The sequence below is a fragment of the Strix aluco genome, chromosome 2, assembly GCF_031877795.1.
Source record: "Strix aluco isolate bStrAlu1 chromosome 2, bStrAlu1.hap1, whole genome shotgun sequence".
Lineage (NCBI taxonomy): Eukaryota > Metazoa > Chordata > Aves > Strigiformes > Strigidae > Strix > Strix aluco.
Window position 1 is genome coordinate 16,165,800 of NC_133932.1, and position 24,383 is coordinate 16,190,182.

General features: G+C 37.6%; 1 protein-coding gene across 5 annotated transcripts in view; it reads left to right on the plus strand.

Annotated features, from left to right (window-relative positions):
* EPHA3 (EPH receptor A3) overlaps positions 1–24,383 on the plus strand; it is a 231,936-nt gene that overhangs the window by 50,050 nt on the left and 157,503 nt on the right. Inside the window, exon 2 of one of the 5 annotated variants that reach the window (XM_074812227.1) lies at positions 14,877–14,927. The exons of the other annotated variants lie outside the window; for them this stretch is intronic. The gene's annotated coding sequence lies outside the window, so the exon portion shown is untranslated. The remainder of the gene's footprint in view (positions 1–14,876; positions 14,928–24,383) is intronic. 5 annotated transcript variants of the gene reach the window in all.

Consider the following 24,383-nt stretch of genomic DNA (forward strand, 5'->3'; position numbering starts at 1 on the left):
TCAGCCTACCATTTGTCTTCTACCCTGTCAGGATCTTTTGACCTGCAGGGCAAACCCAGTATCTTGATTCATTTCTGCTTCCCATTACCACTTGGTGTTCTGTGGGAGATGAGGCAAGGATAGTGTTTCTTGGTAGGCAAAAGTGTTAGCTGATAGAGCAGTGATTTTTAAAAGATGATGATTGGAGCACTGGATGAATGTCTTTTTTCTGACGTGCGGAGTAACGACTTTACAACCAGTAAGGTTATAAAGAAGGTATGTTTATTCAGCGCTGGGTGCACGGGGGATCACTCCTCCACAAACGTGCACATTTTGGAACGAAAAGCAGCTCCTGTCTATAGCGTAAAGTGTTTACATATTCATGATAATCCTGAGAATAGGGAGAGATATTACAATTAGTTTTGAGAAATCATTATCATAAATCCCGCGCCAAGTCCTTCCCCGTTGCGCCTGCGCAATGTCTCCTGGTGGTCTTGGGCGGGGGTCTTCAGGATGAAGATTGAAGATGCCTCCTCTTCCTCTCGTGACTTTTCACCCAATTAGGTCTCTTCAGCATGTCAATTTAGCATTCTTTGAATCCGCCTTCCTTATTTTGGGACTCAGTAGTTGCAGCTCCTCCCTTATCTCAAGAGCCCATCCTGCTGAGAGCCCACCCTGCTGAGAGGCCTGCATCTATTTTGTTAAGGTTTCTCACTTCATTTCAAACTAGCAAGACTAAGATAATAAATAAGTTGTGACCTTTAGTAAATTGTTAAAGCTGTTTATAATCACAAAGTTTATGTAGATTTTTACTTTCTTGAAAACCTTGCCACGTGGCAAAATGCTACTGCCTGCTCCAGTTCACTCAGGTGTGCTTCCTTATGTGCGGTGGCTTAAAATGTCATGAAATTCAGACTTATTTTGTCCGTGTTACTGAAGTATATCTGAACAATTAAATTTAGTAGCTTGTTCCACAAGTGACAAAACAAAGCCATTTTTGTTTTCTCCAGATTGATACCCTAACTCTGGCTTGCCCGCAAATGTCCTGTGGCTTCTCTCCTTCATAGCAGAGCCATTACTCTAGTGTCCATCGTCATTCCTTTTGCAGAGTTTCAAACTGATTCCTGTATACACTGGGTTTTTCACTTTACACTTGTCATCTTCCTTCACTGCCCCCTGAACTCCAGTGGGCAACCAGCAGTCCGTTTTATGTTGAGATTGGCGCCAAAAAGAGCATGTGTGTATGTGCGTGCACTCTGACTGGACGACAGGCCAAGCAGCTGTTAAGTCACATGCTATCCTTGCCCTTCAACAGCAGCATTGTATTTCTCTCCTTTACCTGTCCACTGACTTCTACAAGGCCCACAGAAAACCTTTGAGACCCCAATCTTCTAAAATTTAGTTGAAATTGGCCAATAGATTCCAAAGTTAGTGGGGGCAGTGTGGATGGGAGAGAGGAGAGAAAAATTGGTTGGTGTAATCATGTAAGCCTTGCGTCGTTGAGGAAACCAGACTAAACCACCTTTATGTCTGCCTTTTGCAGAGGAAGTAATGTGTGATTAGCTGAATCTTACTTGTTGGTTTGGGATCCTAAAGTTCTCCAAAGTGTGTTATGTATCTGTCCAATTCCAAAGTGTCAAATTTGCATGCAGATCTGACTAGAACTGAAGGACTGTGTGAAATCACTTGTGGTAGTCAACTTCTTATTCCCTAAAAGCCTGATGAGGTTCAGGTAACGTGTGTATCAAGAGTTACAGGAGTGTATTGTACTAGTAAAATGTCACCTCTCTCTAGACACCCTCATCTTTCTGCTGAGTTTGGATGGCTTGCAAATACCAATGTGAAAAAGGCTAAAAGCCTTTGTTTTGAATGTGTTCTTTGGAGAAATTCTTGAGAGAATATGTGTGTCTTCTAGCGCAAATACCACTGGCCAGCATTTAATCTCTTGGTCAAGCATTCAGTTTGCCTGACAAAAGGGTGGTTTGGGTCTGTGAGAAATTCAAGTTTGTTCACCTTTGTTTGATAACAGTTCAGTTCTGCTGTTCTTTGTCCCAGCTTGTAAACAGAAACATTTGAAAGATTTTTGATTGTAGGTAGGTGTGTTTCTCAGTCAAGTTCCTCTGTGCACATGTTCCTGGCTGGCTCACCTGAAGAGGTGAGCCTTGGTGAATATTTATCTTTAATTTGGGTCAGAATCATGCAAATGTGGATTTCTCAGTTGGTGGTTAGTAAGACCAATTGATACTTCTGGTAATTAAAGCATGAAGACAATGTTGGGAATGCCTGCTGTCCTGAGTAATGTATTTGCAGGTGGAAGCCTGGCAGGTTCAGTTTCATTGTCTTGCAATGTAAGTGCAGACATCTGTGGAAAAAGAATCAACTGCTGAAAAAGAGCAAATGTGAACTAATCAGGATGAATGGTGTTTCTGAGTAAAAGAAGTGAGTACTCTCATGCTGACTAGGAAGAGACAGAATTCTTCTTTGAGGATTTTTTGTGTGTTTTTTGAACTTACCATAATTGATGTTTAATTCTTTTTTTTTTTTTTTTTTTTTCTTATGGAAGGAGTGATACTGCAAGGTTTTGATAGCTTAGAGCTTTATATAGGTCTAGTTTACTATCTGGAGAAAAGGACTGAACCCTGAGTTTGGGTGAAATTACTATTTCTCTTTTGCTGCCATTTAAAAAAAGATGTAGACTTTTCAGTGTAATGAAAATCGGAAGATTAACAGACTTTAAATAAGTAATTTAGCCTTCAAAGGCTGTTCAGTGGTCCTAAAACTAACTAGATTTTTATATGGTCATAGAAACGAGTAATTTACTCTTTACCTATGAAATTACTCTTCTGAACTCACATCTATATACAGTATTTCACATGGGTTTTGTTTTGCTGTGGGCAAATATTTTGGTGTATGTTTTCATGGAATTTGAAGTTACTAGATATTTGTTTTATTTTACAGTGTACTTATTTCCCAAGAAGCAAAATGAAAAGGATAATTTCTCTGAGGCAACAGGATTGGACTGTGTACTGGTTCTTTCCAGAGGGAAGGGTAGTATAAATAAGAAACTTCTTTAAGGAGGAGAATATGAAAAGGTTTTTCTTGTAGTGGATAAACCTATTTTATTGTTAGTGTCTGAAGCTGTCACTGTCAGTCTGTGGAGTGAGTATGGTAATAGCTGGCTTGAAGGTTATTAGCATCATTTTATATATGCTAACAGCTGCACAGACATTGAGGATGGAGGTGTGTGGTTGGGTTTTCTTGGTAGTAGGGTTTTTTGGGGGTTGGTTTTTTTTGTTTTGTTCTGTGTTTTGTTGTTTGCTTGTTTGTTTTGTGATGGTTTTTAATATGAGCCTAAACAGAAAAACTGTGTCATTTATCCTGTATCCCTGCTCTTCATTGCTATGTGAGGAGCCCATCGTGGGGCTAAGCAACCTCAGCTATTACTAGCTGCCTAATCGTGTCGGCTTGCAATGCAGGGCCGAGATGGGGTGCTGGGGAGGAGAGGACGCTGGCAGAGGCAGCCAGGTGCTGCTGACAGCCTGGTAAGATGTGATTTAACCTAACTCAGCTGTGCTGTGCTGCACAGGCAGGCCTGGACAACAAAAGGCACACATGTGTCCTTCGTAAGCTTCATTAACTCTTTTAGAAGAGAGAGTGCTACTTTGACATATTAATTAGTTCCCGTGCTTTCTTTTGCTCCAAGTTAACCTTTGCTTTGGTCAGTTGATTCAAATTACTGATAATTGCAAGGCTGTTAGAGGTCTGTTTATGCAAAGTGTACTTAAAGGGGCTTTGCTGTCTGAGTGAACAGGCAAATGTTTCATATCACTTGAGGGCTGCTGGATTGTGCTTGTCCCACACTCCTCTCTTTGAAAAGAGAAAGAGCAACCAAGAAGAAACAAAGCAAAGATAACAGAATAGCGAAAGAAGTTACTGCTAAGGAAACCAGTTCTTCATTGAAAAATAAATGGAATCGTGGAAGAGTGGTCTGATACAAAGTTGTTAGGCAAAGAAAATATTTCCTGTGTTATTTCCTGCATTGTGTTACAATATACTGTGCTTAGAAGTTACTGACTTTCAGAAAGTTCAGTATGTGTTTTCATTTTTTATATGAGTGCCGAATAATGTATTTTACTCCCACAGAAAAAGAGTAAGATTTTTGGGTTGTTTGAAGCTTTCTGACTAAAGTAAGACCAAAAAAATGTACAGGTTAACTTAAACTTGTATGGTTCTGTGGATCTCTTTTTTTTTTTTTTTTTTGTATAAATTGTTTAACATTGTGCCATGTTTAATATTTTACTGAACAGGTGTAAGACAAAAAACACTGAACATTTTTTGTAATGTACTTTTTTTTTTTTTAAGTAATGAAAGCAAACAATGTTTTTCACAAAATGTTGACACTTTGTTTCAACTTTTCTCTACTATTTCAGTCAAAGCTAGTGCCTAGAATCTCTATGTAGTTTTGCCCCCAAAACAGGATCAGTTTTTTGTTCTTATCAATGTTATTAGAGTGAAAAATTTCACTCCAACTAATTTCTAGGATTATTTGCAACATGTATTTTCTGTTACCTATATTGGTTGATGAGTGCTGGTAGCACAGAAATATGGTTTTAGCCAAACTTCATCCAGTTATGTCTTCTCAGCTAAGGTCTCAGTTTTCAAAGAGTAGTGGCATAAAAGGTGACTCTGTCCAGTTGTATGTACAAACATTGCCATTCAAATGTTAGAGAAATGTCCACTTGAGTTTTCTGATTTGTAGTTACTTCAAACCAGGATATTACAGTTAATGTAAACCGGGACACTTTGATAAAACATGAACTTCTGTTTTGAGATGTGTTGTATTCTTCTTGCTGTGATAATTCACTGAAGAAAAGGAATGGGACCCTCTTTCTCAAATCTATGCTATAAAATAGCATCTACCATTCAGACTGAAAGCTTTTTCTGGGCAGAGATGAGTCATTCTTGCATATTCCTATTATGCCTTGCACAATGGGATTGTTCCCTCTTAGTACTACCTCTTTTCAAGTAATGTAGCAGTAAAAAAACTTTTTCCTGAAGTTATCTCCTACAAAAAAGTACCATTATTGCTGTCAGGAGCATTAAAATTTCTTTTTTTTTCTTTAGGTGACCTACTTTGTAAGGTAGATACTTTTTAAAGTTCTTCCTTTTTCTACAACCAACATGTCTATATTCTTTATTGTGTAAATCTCAGTTTCTTTGTCATTCAGTGCATTGCAAATAACTTCAATTCCAGCTAAATCTTCAATTTTAAGTTAATGCTATATTTTATGATTGTAAAACAGGAATAGTAACATGGATCTTGAGTCGTTTCTGCAAGACAGATTGTTTTTATACAAATAAATATTTAAGTTCATCAATGTAGAGAACAATTGTTTTGAAAATTTAGAAATTAATTTTTAACTAGCATAGTTTCATGCTAGGGTATTTACATTGTTCGTTGTAGGAGATTTGGTTGATTATTATTCCGACTGTTAAAACATGTAAAACACAGGAGCAGGTGTAATATGCCAAAATAAATGCTGTTGGAGTACCTAAAAATAACGTACTGCAGCTTTTAAAAGTGGAAAAACTCTTCCAGTCTCTTTGCAATGTGCTACTCTTCCAGAAGACCTCCAATAAAGGGAAAGTGACCTCCAAATGGTTCAGTAGTGATATGGGAAAGGAAGGGCTCTTTATAGTGACAAGACAGGCTGAACGACAGTGGCATATGCTGCTTTCCTGCTAGCAGTTTTAGCTGCTCATTTTGCACTGTGCTTTCTCCCAAGCTTGGTAGGTAATTCAAACTACTTTTCTGCCATTACACATTTTCAATATTGCAATAACTCGGCAAGACCTTTTTCAATATAGCTGTGTAGTGTTGTGTTCTAAGATTTGATGGAAAGGATAATTTCAGCACAGGTATACCATAGCCTGCCACAGATACATGTGCCACAGATGATGGGGGTTAGTCTTCACTGTAAGGAATATCATCTATCTCCTTATGATTTTTGAAATTATTTGCTTGCTGGATAGTTATTCTGCAGAGCTGAGTTCTGTTGAGTGTTACTTTTCATTTCTCATGCTGTCTGTGAGACGACTAGCCAGACTTTAGAATGAATGCATGTGATGATGGGGTGTGTTAGCATGCAGTTAGCATGTGTTAGCCTATCATTCATATGTTCTGACTCCTTTTCAACTTGTCACAACTCTGTTCTATTGAGGAGAATTCTATCACACTGATATAGTTATCATCTTTCTCTTCCCCCAGTTTAAAAAAAAAAAAAAGGAAAAACATGAAGTATTTAAGTATTTCCCAAATACTGACCTCAGCTACATCATCCCAGAATGAGCAGAAGTCTACCCATTGTTACAGGGCTCTCTCAGTCTTTGTTTCTTACACCTTTCTCTGTCAAAGCAGGTGGGTGTGTATACTGTTGATGACAAAAGTGATTTGGTTTTTTATCTCTGGGGTTATGCAGAGAATATCTTTTTCTATTTGTAAAAGATACGTGATCTTGTCTTTTTTAAAAACCTTTTCTTGCACCTCTTGTACTGCATTTCTTGCATCTCTTGATGATGACTGCAGAAATCTGTTAAGGACCAATTTGTCTTAATTAGGGGAACAGCTGGACATGCTTGTACTGTTCTTTAGAGTCATAAATGCAATCTCATTTCATTCTTCCTTACTTAGAGCACACATGTGTGATCACCCCAGAATTGCTGTCATGACTAAATTAACACTGTTTAAATAAATGACTGCCAAGTATAGCCTGGAAAGAGTTAACAGAAATTGTGTTCCTACTATGAAGTGAGAATACCTTCCCTGCTGATGAGGGGGATGGGGCCCTTAGAGTACAGACTTGTGGAATAGAAAATGTTTTTGATGGGGTCTGAGGGATCATAGAAGAAGGTGTCTGTGAAAGTGCTTTTATGTAAGAACAAAAGACCTTGCACAGGCATTCTGTACAGACTCTTGTTTCTCATCCTTGGTTTAGATCACAGTTCTCTCATAATTTAAAGAAGCAACTTTGTGACCTGTATGCATACAGATTCTATAAAGTGCAGTTACCAAGTTACCGATGTAACCTTAAATCACCTGCAGACTGGGTACTGTGTTACTGAGGGTTTTGCTGTGCTTGCCAGTACTATTGTGGAGGTACTTGCACGGGCAAATGGTTTGTGCCAGACACAGAATGCTCTTCTGAGAATCAGAATGAGGTTGCCCTGTAAATTATGCAGGAAACCATCAGTGCTGGATCCGTTATGAACTCTTTGCTGCACTGTATAGAGTGAAATCAGCGTGGAAGGGGCGGTAATCTAGAAAGCAAGTATGTGGATCTGGTTGTCTTTTTTACCAAAGCTAGCTGCTTGCATTTGGGTCATGGTGACCTGATGATGTGCATATGGGCAGGGGAATCCAATTTTGCTAAGTAACAGTTCCAAGTATGCTGTTCCTACCCAGGCCAGAACTTTGCACTTCCCTTTGTTGAACTTCATGAGGTTCCTGTCGGCCCATTTCTCCAGCCTGTCAATGACCCCCTGAATGGCAACATGAACCTCTGGCACATTGGCCATTCTTCCCAGTTTTGTGTCATCAGCAAACTTGCTGAGGGTGCATTCTGCCTCCTCATCCACATCATTAATGATGATGTTGAACAGGATTGGACCCATTATTGATGCTTGGGGTGCATTGCTAGATACCAGCCTCCAACTAGACTTTGTGCCACTGATCACAACATTCTGAACTTGGCTGTCAGACAGTTTCAGTCCACCTCACTGTCTGCTCATCTAGCCTATACTTCATCAGCTTTCCCTGCGAGCATGTTATGGGAGACAGTGTCAAAAGCCTTACTGAAGTCCAGGCAGACAATGTCCACTGGTCTCCCCTCATCAAGGCCAGTCATTTCATCACAGAAGTCTGTCAAGTTGGTGAAGCATGACTTCCCCTTGGTGGAGCTGTGCTGACTCTTCCTGATGATTTTCTTGTCCTTTGTGTGGAAATGATTCCCAGGATTAGTTGTTCTATCATCATTACAGAGATGGAGTTCTCCAAGTCTTCCCTACTCCCCATACCTCTGTTCCTGCCCCAGCCATGGAACTGGCATTAATACTGTACTCATTGATAATAGTAGCCATTCTTGTGGCTTTATTTAGGGTTTTTTGTTTCGGTTTGGGTTGGTTTTGCCTTTGGTCTGGTTTTGGTGTGTTTTTGCTAGGTTGTCATTCAGGTGGGTTTTTCCCCTGTATCAGCTCCCCACATTGCCACTTCAACAGTAATGCAGGGAGCAGAACAGGAGGTAAGAGTAGGGCAGAGCAGAATCAACAGTTAAGCTGTTGTAGAGCCATGACTTCACTTACTGTGCAAGTTCAATCAGTTTTCCATGTGGTGATTGGAGGTCACACACACATTTCTGTACTCTTCACAGGAAAAGACATCAGAGAGAGAGTATTATGGCATAGTATTTTGTTTGTGATGGTTCAATTTCAGCTTGCTATTTCAGTAGTCAGGCAGTGGTTCTTTCTGAAGGACGGTGCCTTGGCTGTAAATGAATTTTAAATTATGCCTTAGAGCACTGTGTTAGATGGTCTTGAAAAAACAAACTCATGTCCAGAATGTCTTATCTTGAATATTGTAAGATTATCGCTCTTATCTAAATTGCCAAACTCTGTATGTGGAGGTATCCAGTTTGCTGTAGTTAGACTACAGTTTGGCTCCAAAGAACGTGAGTGTATTGTATTCTGTCACCTTCACAGCCTTCTGATTTAATTATGAGTTCCTTCCTAGCTTTTGGAAAGCTGCGTGAATTTGCTTCACTCTCTCTCTCTTTCACTTTGGCCTTCAATATATCTACAGGCTGATCCAGACCTTGGTGTCTCTGCTCCTTCCCCCCACTTCCAAATGGCTGGGAATAGTTTGTATAAAACCTGCCACCTTTATGTTTACAATGCCTGCTTTTTTCCCAACTTTCATTCTTTCTTTGTGTCGAAGTCTCTCACTTGATTCAATTACAGCTCTCTTTCCTCGACTCCTTTGTCCCTAATAGCTTCTGAATCATAACCAATTTTGCATTGGATTTTATATAATTGTTTATTCTTTTCCCTTTTCTGATTGCAGCAGCATTCTTCTTTCCTCATTTCTTGTTACTTACTGTCCTCCTCTCTGTTGCCTAGTCTTGTAAGCCTGACATCCTCTTGTCCACACTTTTTCTCTCCCACCTAGGCTTCTGATACTTCTCTTTTAACTTTTGAAAATATTTCTGTAAAATCTGTATTTTTATTTTCTTTCTGCTTGGAAAAAATATCCTTCCCTTTTGAGATAGAGCAATACAAGCAATTTATAATTTGTTCTTTCCGTTTAGGTTTCTTTTGTAGAAAAAGCTTGTTCAAACTGGGATCATTCATAAATACCATTTGAATGTTTTGTGTGAACAAATTTCAGCTGTGGGAGGCTCACGATGAGACTTTCTGTGTGATTAATCATGTACATTGCTCGCTGATGTTTCTGTTTCTGTGGTAAGATTAGAGAAACTTTGTCAAACATCTGCCTTGAAAACTGTTTTGCTTGATTTTCTTGTCTGTCCCCCCTACGCTTGTAGGAAATAAAGGAAAAACATTGCTAAAACCAATATGTAACACCTGAACAACAGCAGCAGGACTAAACAGAGACTAAGTTTGGGCTTTTGTCTAAGTATTATGTGCCTGCTAGTGCAAAAAGAAAAGAAAAAAACACTCTCAAGAACAAAATTACAGTTTTATACTTGAGTTCAAGAACCTGCATATGTGAAAGATGGTATAAATCATAACTAAATTGTGCTTTTACTCTGGTCACCCTATTTCAGAGAAGGTGGCTTTTGTCGTTCTTGTCAGTCCAGCTTTTTTTGTGGAAACTGAGTTTTCATAGAGTTCAAAACCTGTTTTAATTAAAAGAGCAATTAAAGTACAAAATAGGTATATGTGGGATATATAGCATGTCCTTTATAATGAAAAATGATGCCTCATTATTTAAAAATAAAATTTCTTATATTATTTTTACCTACTTGGGCTCTGTCCACACAATTATATTTAGCAATACTTCTAAGTCTAAGCAATGTCTTCTAAGACTGTTGTGTAAGTAGGCATGTAAATAATATATTTTTATTTTCTTTCCAAAATCTCTGCATTATAGTGAATGAAGTGTTAAATCTGGATAAATTATATTCAGGCTTGAGAAGCATGATTTTTCAGTATTTTCACTGACTTCTTATATTCAATTTAAGTAAATAATTGCTGATTTATCAATAAAAGCAACAGAATAATTTTCCTGTTGGAAGTATTCTTGTTTATGGAGTGCAATAGGTGCAGTGAAATTATAGGAAACATGGTTTTTCATTTAGTATGAGATAATATTATTGCATTTTAAATTAGCAGACCAGAATATTCCAGAATATTTAATGCATAACTTAGAGGACTGCTGGGCATAAAGTGTGTGTTTAGCATCACCTGCATAAAATATTTCCACAGATTCAAAGATATGTTGTGGGTTTTTTTTAGTTATAAATCTTGCTTTTTTTTTTAATATGATTTTTTTTTTTTAATTCCTGACAAAATGAAATGGAGACAAACCATTTTGTATTTTTGAACTGTTTTGGGGGGCAAATTACTATTTTCATGACAGAACTGTTAGCCTTACCACTTGAAATTTTGATATATGAAATATGGGGTTTGATGCCATCAAAGATAATGTGTGTATTTAACACTTTTTTTGCCTAACTCCTTTGGTTTTGGATATTGCACCGTGGAGGTTCATCAGTAATAATTTTGTTCATTATCATTTCAAAAATGGAATTCTGTGTGTTATGGTTATCAGCTTCCTACGTTCTCCATCTTATTTTCTTCTGTCATAAGCTGTAAGTGGCATATGGGGTTCAAGCTGTAGTTCTCATTTCCCTAAACATTGCCAATTAGGATGTTGGCTCTGGGACATGTGAAAATGAAACAACTATTAAATGCACTTTTGAACTTTATTGCATATTGGTAAATCTGTATTACTAGCGGTATTTCATGGGTTATAAATCAGTAGCAATACTGAATTTTTCCTGTTTCCTGTGGCTGGAAACAGATTCCAAGTATTTTCATGCGATGGGTTTCTCACTGGGTCCCATCTATCTTGTAAGAGGGAGTTCTGATTCCAGCAATGGTGGGGATTCTTGACAGCTCAAGTTCTCTGTTAGAAACGCGTGGGCTTTCAATTTCGTTCTCACAACATGTTCAGATGGACCCTGTGAAGCAAGTGATTAAAGCTGAAGATCTGAAAGACGGTTACCTACATATGGTAGCTTTCCCAACCAAGTATTTTAAAATGTAATTTTATCTTCTCGTTTATAGGACTTCAAAGACTTAACTCACAGAGACACTATGTGATGGGTTTATCTCAGAGTCCTGAGATTGAGTCTTCTTTATCAGAAGCATAAATAATTTGACACAGTTCCTGACCTTTGGGCAGGAAAAGTCCAGGGGAATGAGATAGCGTGAAGGTTAGTTTGTCTGTTATCCTCTGGGTAGTGATTCATCCATTACTATTGAGGTCATTGTCAGGATAATATGGAAGACCATGTGGTTACTACTGTGGGGCTACCTTTGGGCAAATAAACGGTCTCATTGTATTCTGGTTCTGCATAAACTTTAACCTCTGGACCCACAATTCATCAAAATAAATAAAACAGTGAAATCCTTGTCTGATTTTTTTTTTTTTTTTTCCCCCTACTACGCAGTCACAAATGCAGAGAATGGAGTCAAACACACTCATGCTTATCGATACATGTTCCAGCAGGCTTTCATTTATGTTTAGTGCTTTGGTTTGTGGAAAAAACCCCTCTCTTCTGTGCAGTTGCTTTCATTTTGGGCTTTTCGCAGTATGTAATCAGTGTCTGAGAACAGTGCAAGGTTAATTTTTTTTTCTTAAACCACAGGACCTAGAAGTGAGGCAATTTGAATGTTGAATACAAAAGCTGCAGTGCTGTACTACTGAGTATGTTTATAGACAAGCTGTTTATAGACAAGCTATTTATGGCAAAGAAGTCAAGCTTGAGTAAATAAAAGTAAACTATAGAAATATTTTCTGCATTACAGCTAATGAGCCCTGCTAAGCTTTAGAGTAATTCTCTGAACCATATTTAATCTTTGCAGTAAGGTATTGATAGTACTGATAACAATTAGTATAGCGTATCTCTTGAAGCACAGTGTGCTCTGCTGTACCATACATAGTAAGCTAGAAAATGAAATGTAGGCCTCATGTTTACATACAAGGTCTTATGGAGGAATTTTCTTAGTAGGATTATAGGTCAGGAGTTTGTGTTTCTGCTAATGTCTGTCAGCCTCCCACATAGTAAGTATACAAATATACCTATATAATGAGATTTGAATTTGAGGTTGTGAGGCTTCTCTAAAATCTGACAATACTTTTAATATTGCATGTATTCTATTCCCAGGAGACCTTTGGGTCCTCCTTGGGCTTGCAATGATTTATGACCTAGGTCTACAGCAAAGATGCTGTGCAAGATACAGGTAACATGGTGTGAACAACAGATTTCTTTCAATGCTTTTTTTTTGGTGTGTTTTTGAGCTATTTTATCTAATGAGTTTCTGTTTACCCAAGACTGAAACTGATTGAACCCAAAAGCTGCCTGATGGCTGTAGGACTATGGTTACCTGTTTTTCTTCCTACATGTAAAACTACTTACTTCCATGACATGCTTACTTTTTTTTTTTTTTCCCCAGTTCCGAATGTGTACGGTTTCTCAAATAATGAACAGAGTTTTTAGAAAATTATGCATCTCCAACTTACTGCTATAGTATAGAACTGTGAAGATTAGCTAATGCTGTTGCTCCTCAAGAGTCTTTGGTTAAAGTCCTGGTTGAGTTACTTCTGTTTATTTATCTCATATTAAATTAGGCATGAGTTCCTCTTTCATCCCTAGCTTGACATATGAAAAGTAATTGTTTAATAATGTTTCAGAGCCTTGAGAAATTAAGAGCAACTTAGCCAGAGGTTGAGAAGATATCTGGACTATATCCAGTATTCCCAGTCTAATTACTTTCTTCTTGTTGAACTGAAGCGAATTTATCTTTAGAAAATATAAAATGTCAAGCTATGAGTTCCTGTATTAAACATATTTTTCAATTAAAATAACTATGGAAATATGTTCATGGAACCAACTTTTCCTAATTGCATGGTGAGAAAATTAATTTCCATAGAATTACAGTAAAAATATGATAATTATCATTACCCTTTTGACCCAGCAGTTGACAAAAGAATAATAACCTTTCTAGAGGTATTTTTAACTTAGCCTTTTAAGCATAATGTCTCCTCTCTGATTTCAACATGCGCTTAATTTCAAGACCCTATGTGATAGTTAGTACAGGTATTTTTAAATCAATTTTTATTTATTGCCATTTTTGCAGTACTTTGCAAGCAAGAGATTGGAGGAAACAATGTTATGCTTTTCAGGTACCTCTCATAAGTATTTCTGGCTTATCACCGTTAAAGGGAAGGTAAGATGGCAGTGACAGGATTTCAGATGTTTCCTTTAAGAAAAGAGTCTGTGTATTGCCTTCTACAGGATTAAAAAGGCAATCTTTGGAGGAAAAATGCTGGGTTTTATTAACTTACTATAGGAGGATCATAGTATTGAGTACTTCACATGCTTTGTTAACAGCAGAGCTGCTAATGCACTTCAGTTAACCTGTTATCACAAGTTCAATTAGTTGATTCTGAGCTGACTTAGAGACCATGTTAGCCCTTAGATGAGATCTTTTGTGTACCAGCCCAAAAGCCATTCTGTGCGGGTAAGGATGCTGGTTCTGAATACAAATGTTCCTCAGTGCCTGAAGAAAGAGGTTGAAAGGTAAAGCTCTTAGTGTACAGCTAGGGTAAGGGGGGCAGTGTAGGCTGTGGTCATTGCTACAGCTGAAATATGTGACAGGGATGTAGGAGAGGCAAGTCTGGACACTGGATGAAGATGTATGAAAGGGAGCATCTAGGCAATGGGTGCCATAGCTGAGTCAAAGCTGATGTTGAAGAAGTGGCAGTTAATGAGTAACATTAGTGTATGCCTGTTTAACATTTTCCGACTGGTAGTCATGACAGTGAACTTTGTAGTTTAAGTAACTATACTTAATGCAGTTTTAAATGGAAGTGCGAAATGATGAATGAAAAGAATGACTCTTCAAGTTGTTATTAAGAAATGATGCTGAAGGTGGGAGCATGGAGAAGCGTGATTGTGGAACTCTGCTTAACTGAGGAATATCCAAACAGAGCATTGCATGTAAAAATAAAACAAAACAACCCAAATGCCTCTAAATGATGGTAATTACACTGAACAGCTTTTCATGGAATTGACTGTGAGCTCCATCTGTCATGAAAGTTGTTTGAGTTTTCAGATTAAATTGTTCTCTCGTATGAAGTTATGAAGCATTAACTACTCTTCACTCATGTAAATTAAACTCTCCCATTTCTAGATTAGTTCTCCCATCTAGGCCGTGCCAGGGAGTTGAAGAAGGTTTCAAGGGAATCAAAGTCTTACAGAAGGGACAGACTCACAGTACTTACCTCTTGCTGTCAGCTGTGCAGGATTACATCCAGTGCTGTGATCTTAAAGGCAGTTATCGTGTTGGAGGCCACAGATCCTGAAACTTTTCTCAGAATCTGTGAAGGTGCTTGTAATGGGGACCAACTCTTCCAATTTGTCAACCCTCTTGAGTTGGAGGGGAGACTACTACATTCAGCAGTAACCTGCAGTACCATTACTTTGGCAATGATGTAGTGACCTTGCCACACTGAGTCTGCCACAAACCTGGAAATAGGGGCACAAGTCTTGGAGCATGTCCATAGGGCAACTCTGTTATGTTTGCATTCTCAGGTGCATCGTACTCACCTTCCACTCAACGAGGAGTTAATCTGCTTGTGAGAGGTAAAGTTAGTTGTCCTGCACATGTGTAGAGTTGTTCATGAGAATAAGTATCGATTCTGGACTGGCTGGTACTGTCTGACTGTTTTCTGGAATGAATAATGAGCTGTCCCCCACCCTGGAAACCTGTGCTGTGTCCTGTCTCTACCTCAGCACAGTGTCCTTGCCAGTTGCTCTTTATTCACAGTCTGTGGAAGACACTGGTTGAAGGCTACGTTGGTCTCGGAACAGCTGGCATAATGATGCTTAGTATTTTTTTCTGTTCAGTTTTGCACTTTGAAAACAAGCAAATATTGTTTGGATTAAAGAAAAAAGACAGCTATGTAAAATTTGCTCAGAACTTTGCATCCATCTTTGGTTTAATAATCTAAGAAGTATATATTTGTGTTACTTGTCCTTGTGCAGTAGTACTGCCAATTATATTTATTAGCCCTAAATATTAAACAGCTGGCAGGATTCCACTGTATATAAATAAGACATTTGAGACCTGGAGGAATGCCATTTCTAATACAGCCAGCTGGTGCTTTTTACAGTTACATTCAGCACAACAGTACTGAATTTCACTGTACATTCAATGTTGTGTTAATGACAATAGGAGAGCGTGGGGTGGTTTGGGATTTCTGTAGGAAATGCCATTGTGTAAAAATACATTGTTTTGAAAGACTGACTGTACCACGGAAATGCTATATTATGCACCTGTTTTATGCATTTTGATGTAAATACTTTTGTGTTTATGGTTTTTGCTGGCAAATACAAAGCAACAAACTGCAGAAGCTTTTCAAATGTGAATTTGTAAGTGTTTTTACTTTCTCTTCTGCGGTGGTGTTTTCTGATGTAAGTAATGGTTTCATGCTTAAAAATTCCTGCTGGCCGCTTCTTCTGAAGCGATTTGCTAATTGTTTGGGGTTTTTTTTAATGAAGCTGTGATCAGGTCTTTGTTAGAGTCCAAGTAATAACTGAAATAATAACTAATATACCTCCTCACTATTAATTTATTCCTATTCTACGTATTAGAAAATTGAGGCATAAATGTGGACAAGGGGTATCTTCAGATTTACCTAACTAGAAAATAGTTTAGAGAATTGGCTTATTCCCATTCTTGAATGACTATGCCATGGTCATTTCTTTGTAAAGGTTTGCCATCAGTGACTTGTCTGGCTATATCCAGAGGTTAGTACTTTAGGTGAAGCACAGGATAATTCTGGAGGACCTGATGCTTTTTATTCATATTATTATTAAATATTAACAGGAGCTTATTGTTATGAGCCATATAGCTAAAATATTATGTCTAACATGAAGTGTGTAATCATCTCTAATTGTAATTACTAAAGATACAGTTTTTCACCAGATTGCCATGTCCACAGCCTTGGGTGAGTTCCATCTTAGATAAAATTCTGCTTACTGAAGTACCTTGTTGTACTAAACAGATGCTTATTTCCATCTCCGAGAGAGCTACATTTAAAGGCTGAATCTTACCTAGTTTGTACAATGCTCATGGATGAAAGGTGCTTTTATATGAGTGGTGGTTTGGCACAGATTTCAACCATGGGGATTGTTGTTACAAAACTTCCCAGAAAATCTGCTTAACCTATGAGATAAATAAGATTGAAACCTGTTTCTCAAGGAGACCTGCAGCCTAGAGAAAAATAAAGCTGTAAATGTTTTGCTTGTCCAAGCTCTGAATGGGCATTTGAATGCTGGATTCAGATGTCTGTTAGAAAGTCAGATGTTTTCCTCATTGTAGTGACCTTTTTACCTCACTGTGATTTAGAGGATTTTGCTTGCAGAAGGGTGAGAATCAGCTGTCCTTACAAATTTGATGATGAGATACTCAGCTGTCTAGCAACTAGAGATAGGGAAAAAAGATGGCTTTGCTTACCTTTCTGCAGTTTGTTAGGTGTGTACTCTCCCTTTCTCAAATTATTGTGTGTTTAAGCTGTGCTTAGTACCTATAACACAGTTGTGCTTATTTCTTTAACCTTATTTGTTGTAATATTTATGTTATTTTACTTCCCAGAGGAAAGTACTTTAAAAAGTAAGAGGCATTAGTGCATCCAACACTTTTGGTGATTTTTTTTCTTTTGAGAGATGATAAGGGTCAACATTTATGTTAAATTATGTATGTATTTGTTATGCCTTGGTGAAATGATGTTTATTTACTTTGAAAGATATTCGGATCACTGTGGCAATGTATATTGTGCTGTAGGTAGCAGAGGGTGATGCAGCTGTAGTAGACAGAGTGAGGAGGTTCTTGTCCTTTCCACCTTTCTCCACATCTGGTCTTATTTTTCTGATCAGGCTATGATTCTATGGTCATCATGGGACACGGTTTCTCTCTAGTCCCCTGTCAGGTCATGTGCCAGGAACCGCATGTTCTTGGGGGGAAGATAAGGAAATTTTTTTTTTCTTTTTTTTCTGAGTTTCACTACAAGCAAAGCCAAAATAGTGAAAGAAGAAAACGTGAAATAACAAAACAGGCAAAAGGTTAGATAAGAATTTTCCATTAGAACTGGTTGTTTTGGATAATTTGGCATAAATTTGGAGCTATGTGTTGTATGGCAAAATGCTACATCTCAGTTTTTGTTGGCCAAATTTAATATCTGGATACTCCTAATGAGTTTCTAATTTCATCTGATCTCTAATCAGACAAGAAATTAAGATTTTTGTCTTGGTTGTAGTTCTGAAACTGTATTGCTTAGTTATGAAAAAACCTCAACTTTCAGGTTGAGTTTATGAACAAAGTTTTCTGAATACAATGATATGCCATCAGGTGTGTTTCGTCTGCTCCCACAAATGTGAAGACTCCAGTGGGTAACTGAACAGAGAGGGAGAAGAACACAGTGGTAATACTAGGTGGATCTTAGACTGAATATTGTTGATGTAGTTTTATACCGATATATCCTCCTTTTAACCTTATATTTTTTCTAATATGCTTATTTTCTGTCACAGTAAAGCTTTTTCATTTACCAGTTACGACTGGTTGTTGTAAAATCATAGACTAGTAAATCAGCATTAGGAGAAAGTGTAACAAAGTCTGTCTTAGAAGGGTTTATGTGATGGTAATGATAATTCCACTGTGTGTGTAACTTCATTGGAAAACTCTTGCAATGCACCTTCCTCTTCTTTCATTTGCAACTTAGAAAAAATTAAAAATGAAAACTGGGGGGCAACCCCGTACCAGCAGGTAATTTATTTGACTTTTGAAAGACAAATGTAGAAGAAAATTTCCATGGTACTTCCACAATTTCTTAAATTGGATCATTTTATGTCCTCTGATCTCAGCTGATTGGTATTTATGGGCCTTGCATCAGCGCCTTTGGTGATGTTATAAGGGAAGTGTTTTCATATTGATGAGCTGGTCTGGAATGCATTCTTCCATGATGCGGTCATTACAGGGTTTTTGTTAATAGCAAGCTTTCAGAGCTCTTGCATCCTGTTACTATTTTGTTAAACTTCTATGTAGTATGTGGGAAGGTTCCACTTTTCCTTTAGATTTGAATTATTTTATTCCTAGTCTCAAGCTGTCCTAAAATGTGTGCTAATTTTTGTTGGCTGTTTGATTTCCTCACTCCTCCTCAGAATTTTGGCTGTTGTTTATAGAAATCTCTCCTTGAATAAATTTTTACTTTCAAGTAACTAAGTTATTTTTTTTCTCTGTGTATTGGCTACGAAGTTGAGTGGGATACATTAGAATCTTGTTCAACATATGTGAAAGCTTGATTCTCCTACTGATCTGAATTTGGACGTATTTAACGTTACAGTAAAAAAGTCAACAGAAGATCCAAGTACTAAAACAAAGGGAGGCATCAAAGTTATTCATCTTGTCTTAAATCCTGCAACCTGTTTCACAAATGTGTGCTTCAGCATGATGGAAACGTTTGAAATATTGGATGGTGTGTGATAGAGAAAGAAAGTGTTAGACTGAAAAAAATTTTTATATGTTTAGTTATAATATAATCCCTATTATCATACTGAAAGATTTTTAGGTCAAATTGTCCTATGCAAAGTTCTTTTTTAAAAAAAAAAAAAAGTTATCTAGATAAGCGGTGAATATTCCCATGCCTGAGGCTTTCAATCTTGGCCTGTTATGTTGCTACGGTGTAAAGTATGTCAGAAGTTTCATACTTAAAATGAATTATATTTTCAGTTAATTAAGGTGACAAGCACAAAATTGTCAGAAGAGGGCTTGTAGATCTTTTGGGTTCTTTTATAAAGATTCAAATGTTTGTGATGATGTCTTTTTTTGTTGTGGTTTTCCTCTGCCCAATATTATTTCTTCAGTTTTTAGTCCTTTCTGAAAGTCTTGCTTATCACAAGGCCTCTTTCTTAGGAAATGGGCGTTTATTTAAACAATTCAACTTGGGCTATTCTCATGCTCTTATTAAAGTTAATGACAAATATCCCTTGAGAGCAAGATCAATGATTCTTCGGCAAGTGTCAGATACACACCAAAAAGCAAATGAAAGTTTTATATCAGTGAGGATTAATTTCCCACACATAGGATGAATAGCAGAGAGCATTGTGTAACACTGAAGGATGCTTAACTATTACAGCAACAAATATACAGAACACTTTGTTGTAATATCAACTTGACAAGAATATAATTGGAACTGAATGTCTTTGGTTAGGAATGTTTGTTGGTAGCACTTCCATTTTCCAAAATAAGAAAATTTACTTAATGTTTATACAATTCTGGCACAAAGAAATATAATTCTGGAAAAACTAGAAAAAAGAAAGTCAAATGCTTCTTTTTTATGTTGATCTCTTATTTTCAATGGATTAAAGTTTTCACCAGGAATGTCTACTTTGTGTTTGTATTCAGGACTTTTACTGAAGTGCCAGCTGTAATTTTTTTCCTTTTATTAAAAAATTATTAATTTCATATAAAATTACTCACTGAGGAAAATACTAATACTGTATAGTATAATATAGAGTAGTATTTTAAATGCCTGCTCATCGGTGATCTCAGTACTGATAGGAATTGAATGTGTGTTATGCAGCTTTGGAGTATTTCAGTTTTCCAGGTGCTGCATGAAACCCTCACATGCCTAACTTTAAGCTCATAATAGAATATTTTGATCATTTTGATTTTCTGCTTGCAGATATAGATTTTTTTTTTTTCTATTAAAACCTTAATAGAAATGCATCATGTCTATACTAATCTTAGTTTTAAATACTATGCTTGGCCTGTATATGAAACGGTTGCCTTCTTTTTAGCATAATCTCTGGAGTAAATGGAAACTACACGGACATGTATGCACTTAAGCATGTGCATGTACAAGGGAAAGGAGGATCCCACTTAACAGTTTTTGAACTCAGAGGTGAACTTTAACACTTTCACAGAGGAGCAGAGGTCTCCAAAGGCTTAAATCCCTACAAGACTTATGAAAATAAGAAACAGGAGGAGAGGAAGAGGGAGACAGACAGAGATAGCATTGATGCTCCCAATGAGGAAGAGACTTCTTTGCACTCACCTTTTATTAGACATCAGAGTCCATGTTGGAGACCAGACATAAGACAGAGTTGTAGGAAACTGGGCTTCATGAATTCTGCTGCTCATGGTATGGCTTGTTTGTTTACCTCTTTTTATTGTAATTGCCCAGCAATCAAGGGAGGGAAAAAAAAAAAGTAAAGATTATTAGCCAGTTTGTATTCTGTCAGTGAAATGTTGAAAAGTTGCATGCACTATCTGCAATGTGAGATTCGTATCATAATGATCTTTTTGTTTGGGAAGGGAATTGCTTGAATAAATAGCAGAAGGCACAAAGTATGCATACACGGGAATGAATTCTTTTCTGTCATTGCTCAGCAAGGCATAATAAAGGTGTTTTGTGGGTTTTTTTTCTGTCTGAAAAACTGTACTGAATACTAAGAGCCAGTAGATGAGAAAAAGGTCAGTTTTCAGAACAAAAAGTGTTTTTCAGGTAGAATTTGAATGGTGGTTCTGTAGAGGGTTATGTGAACACCTCACAGATAGCAAAAAGCAGTTACACTGACAAAAAAAAAAATTTTTAATTAGTTTAGAATTAAGCAATGATTTGACTGCTCTGATCAGCCAAGGGTGGGACATCCTAGCACATGAAGATATTTTTGTGAGGTTTCAAAGTAATTTCATTCCGTTACTATTTTTCTTCTGATTTCTCAGCACTGTGTTCCCAGTCTGTGTTTTAGCATGCACAGTGGTTATATAGTTTGAGGTATGTTCCATCTAGCCACTATTAGATTTATTAATTTGTGTTAAAGGACAGTTGGGCATTACCTGAAATGGTTCTCATACCAAGTACATCATCATACCAAATTTCTTAAAGGAAAATAAGTTTGTAAATAAATATTGTCAGACTGTTGCCTGAGATTGTCAGTGGAGTCTTGGGGAGTTAGTTGCCTGGGTTCCATAGGGGCCTTGAAAAATTATCAAGCTCCTTTTTTAGTAGGAGTTTTATAGTTTAGGAGTTTCATAGCAATGTGACAGTGAAAGATAAAATGTAATTTATTGGAATCATGCAGTTACATATGTGTTGTATTTTAAATTACAAAATAGCCTTCAATTTCTTAATGTACACTTAAGATTTTTGCTATGAAGGATAAAAAGCCACAAAAACTGAAGTATGCCACAGGAAGGATGAAAGAATTGAGGAGATCACTCATGTCCTAGATTCTCACATTGAGAGGGAACTTTTTAGTGAGACTGCTCATGGCATCCTAGGAAATGGCCTACATTCACTTCTGTACATTCCTTTTTGTAAAGAAAGTGGAGGAAAAAAAACCAAAGCCAGAAGTCCAGCACACTCTGCTAGATCTGTTCTGGAAAAGAAAATTCTTTCTGTCCCAACTTTGTCAGCTGGTATAACCAGAGCTATGAGTTAGACCTTCTCACTGGGGATCTCAGAGATTTTTCTATAGCACTAAAAGCACTCTCTTGTTTCCTGCCATTAACAGTATCCAAAAAAGATGTAAAGAGTGAAAAGCAAACAAAAGAACTCTTTCCAAAAGCCAAATTACATTCTGGGGAGGGAGTGGTGCTGTGGCACCTCTCCTGGACATGTTTCAGAAGTGTTGAAGGTGCCTCAAGGCATTAGAGTAATATGATATAAGTACTGTGTAATATGAATTCAGAAATGGTGGTCATACCTCTGCTCCTTCCCTCTTGACAATAGGAACCAATTCAGCACCCAAAGCTTCATATTACAGCCTCGTATTTCCATCTCCCCCATCATGCTGTCATAAAATCCCTGACACAATTTATAAATTTCTTTTGTAAAAAAATTTGGATTTATCATCCCTATTGGACTGCTGGGAAGATAGTCCTGTTGCTTCATTCTTCCAGTATTTAGAACCTGGCTATTAATTTCCAGCCAGAACTGATAAATGCCCATTAGTTCTGTAACTGCACAGTACTGAGGGAAAGAAATGCCCGTTGGGACACCTTTGAAGTGTAATGCCCCATGGACCAGAGTTACCCAAGTAATTGCATGTAATTGAGGTGGGAATTTGGTTTGAGTCCCACCAGTGTCTGATTTACACGGTGTAAGTACAGATCTTTCATACAGTCTTCTGCCAGGATCTCAACAGATTTTCTTAAATTCTCAGCCTAACTCCCACCAATGCCTTTCCTCCTCAACATTACATAGTGCCAGTTCCTTCCTTCCTGGCTCAGGTAACTTTCTCTAGGTTGTTCCTAGCTCCCAGGAAAGTTCCTGTACCCAGATTCTCTGCAGTATTTCTCTGCTGTCACTGCTGTGTAGTCTGTCTGCTGTGACAGCTTCTCCTTCCTCTTTCTGCTTATTCCTCAGATACCTTCACGTTTATCTTTTCCATCTATCTGGAGGATGAAAACAAACTGTTCTTATTTTCTCTTAGAAAAGCTTCAACAAGATGAAATTTTGTATGGGAAATTGCAGTATCCTCAGAAATAGATCTATCTTTTTTTGAGTTCTAGGTGGGTTTCCATGGTAACTAAATTTGGGTGGTCATACTTATTTGCTGGATGCTTTCTTGCCCCTTGCATTACATTCTTGTTCCTGCAGAAATACTGGTGGTTGCAGGGTTGCATGATGTTTAGGGGAGTTGATTCAATAGAAATTAGCCCCACCCTGTGCTAGTTTTTCCTGGGATGGGAATAGTTCTGGGAAGCAGAAGGTGGGAGGAGGAGAGTTGAGTGTGCAGCAGGCCGGACTCAATGCATAAGGTGGAAAGGAGCGTGTGTCCCTTTCTGCCACCTGGTTGCACTATATAGATACCTGCCTTGCATTTGAAGTTTTCTTTCAGTGCGTCTCATATCTCTGTTGCATTATTCTCTTTGCATTTTGTTGTCTCCTTTTCATTTTGGCTGAATTTTTCTTCATGACTTTTCAGTCTCCTATTATTTATTATAGCTACCTGCGTTTTGACTTGTTCAAGCCCTAGCTGTCCAGGTTCCTGCATACTCAGAGTGCTGTGCTTCTCTTTCTGTACCCTAAGATACAAAGGCTCATTTTAATGACAACATAGTAATTCTGGACTCTTCTCTTAGCTGATTTACCCCCCACCTCCCTGCAGATTAGAATTTTCCTCATGTGTTTAAAATGCCATAGATACTTTTTTTTCCTAATGCTTTTTGTTTCTAATTCTTTTTCTCATCTCTGTGCATCTCTTTTGTTCCCTACAGTAAGGGCACTTTTTCTGTAGCTTTCGTTATAAGGAATAGCTATGTCTTTTATAAGGAAGATCTATGTCTTCTATTGTAAGGAGTATCTTAGGTTTCTTTACTCTCTGCTTTTCTCTAAGATTTGAAAATAAACTTTATCCCATACTTATTCATTTATTTATGTCGTCCTTTGTAGCTCCTGCCTTGTTCTGTCATCACAGCTAGCTGTTTGGGGAATATAGGTCAGAATAATGCATGTACAAAGTAAAACTGCACTGAATGCTCTAATACTGAATAGGCGACGTGGCAACGAACAGGAGGTTTGCTTCCTGTTGCCACCTAGCTTCTTAATAGGCAGCACGTTTTCATGACAATACCTCTCTATAAGCCAGAATATACATGCTCAGCTGCTAAAGGTCTGTTTGCTTATTGATTTTCATCCTCTATGTAATGATAATAGATTTTTAGTGCTGAAAAGAAATGCTGTGAGAGGCATAGTCTTGTCTGGATACTATCTGATACTTTGTTCTAGAAGCAGCAGAGCTCAAGGGCAGCGTAAGGGGGAGATGGCTCGACAAGAGCTATAGTGGGAAAAGAACAAGAGGTGCTAAACCAGTGCAACTTTACATTAAAGAGGATATGCATAGTCTCCCCTTGGTCTGAAGTGGGCATGAGTTTAGCATTTTGCAGCAGTTAAACAGTTTGGAACTTTTTGATTATGTGTGTTCAGAACAGGTTTGGGCGGAGAAGTCCTTATAAATGATGCCTCAAAAGACCTGTACTGTAGGCTGCCCCAAGTATTTTGGCCAAGGTAGTACCCAGTGTGAGACTGGTGC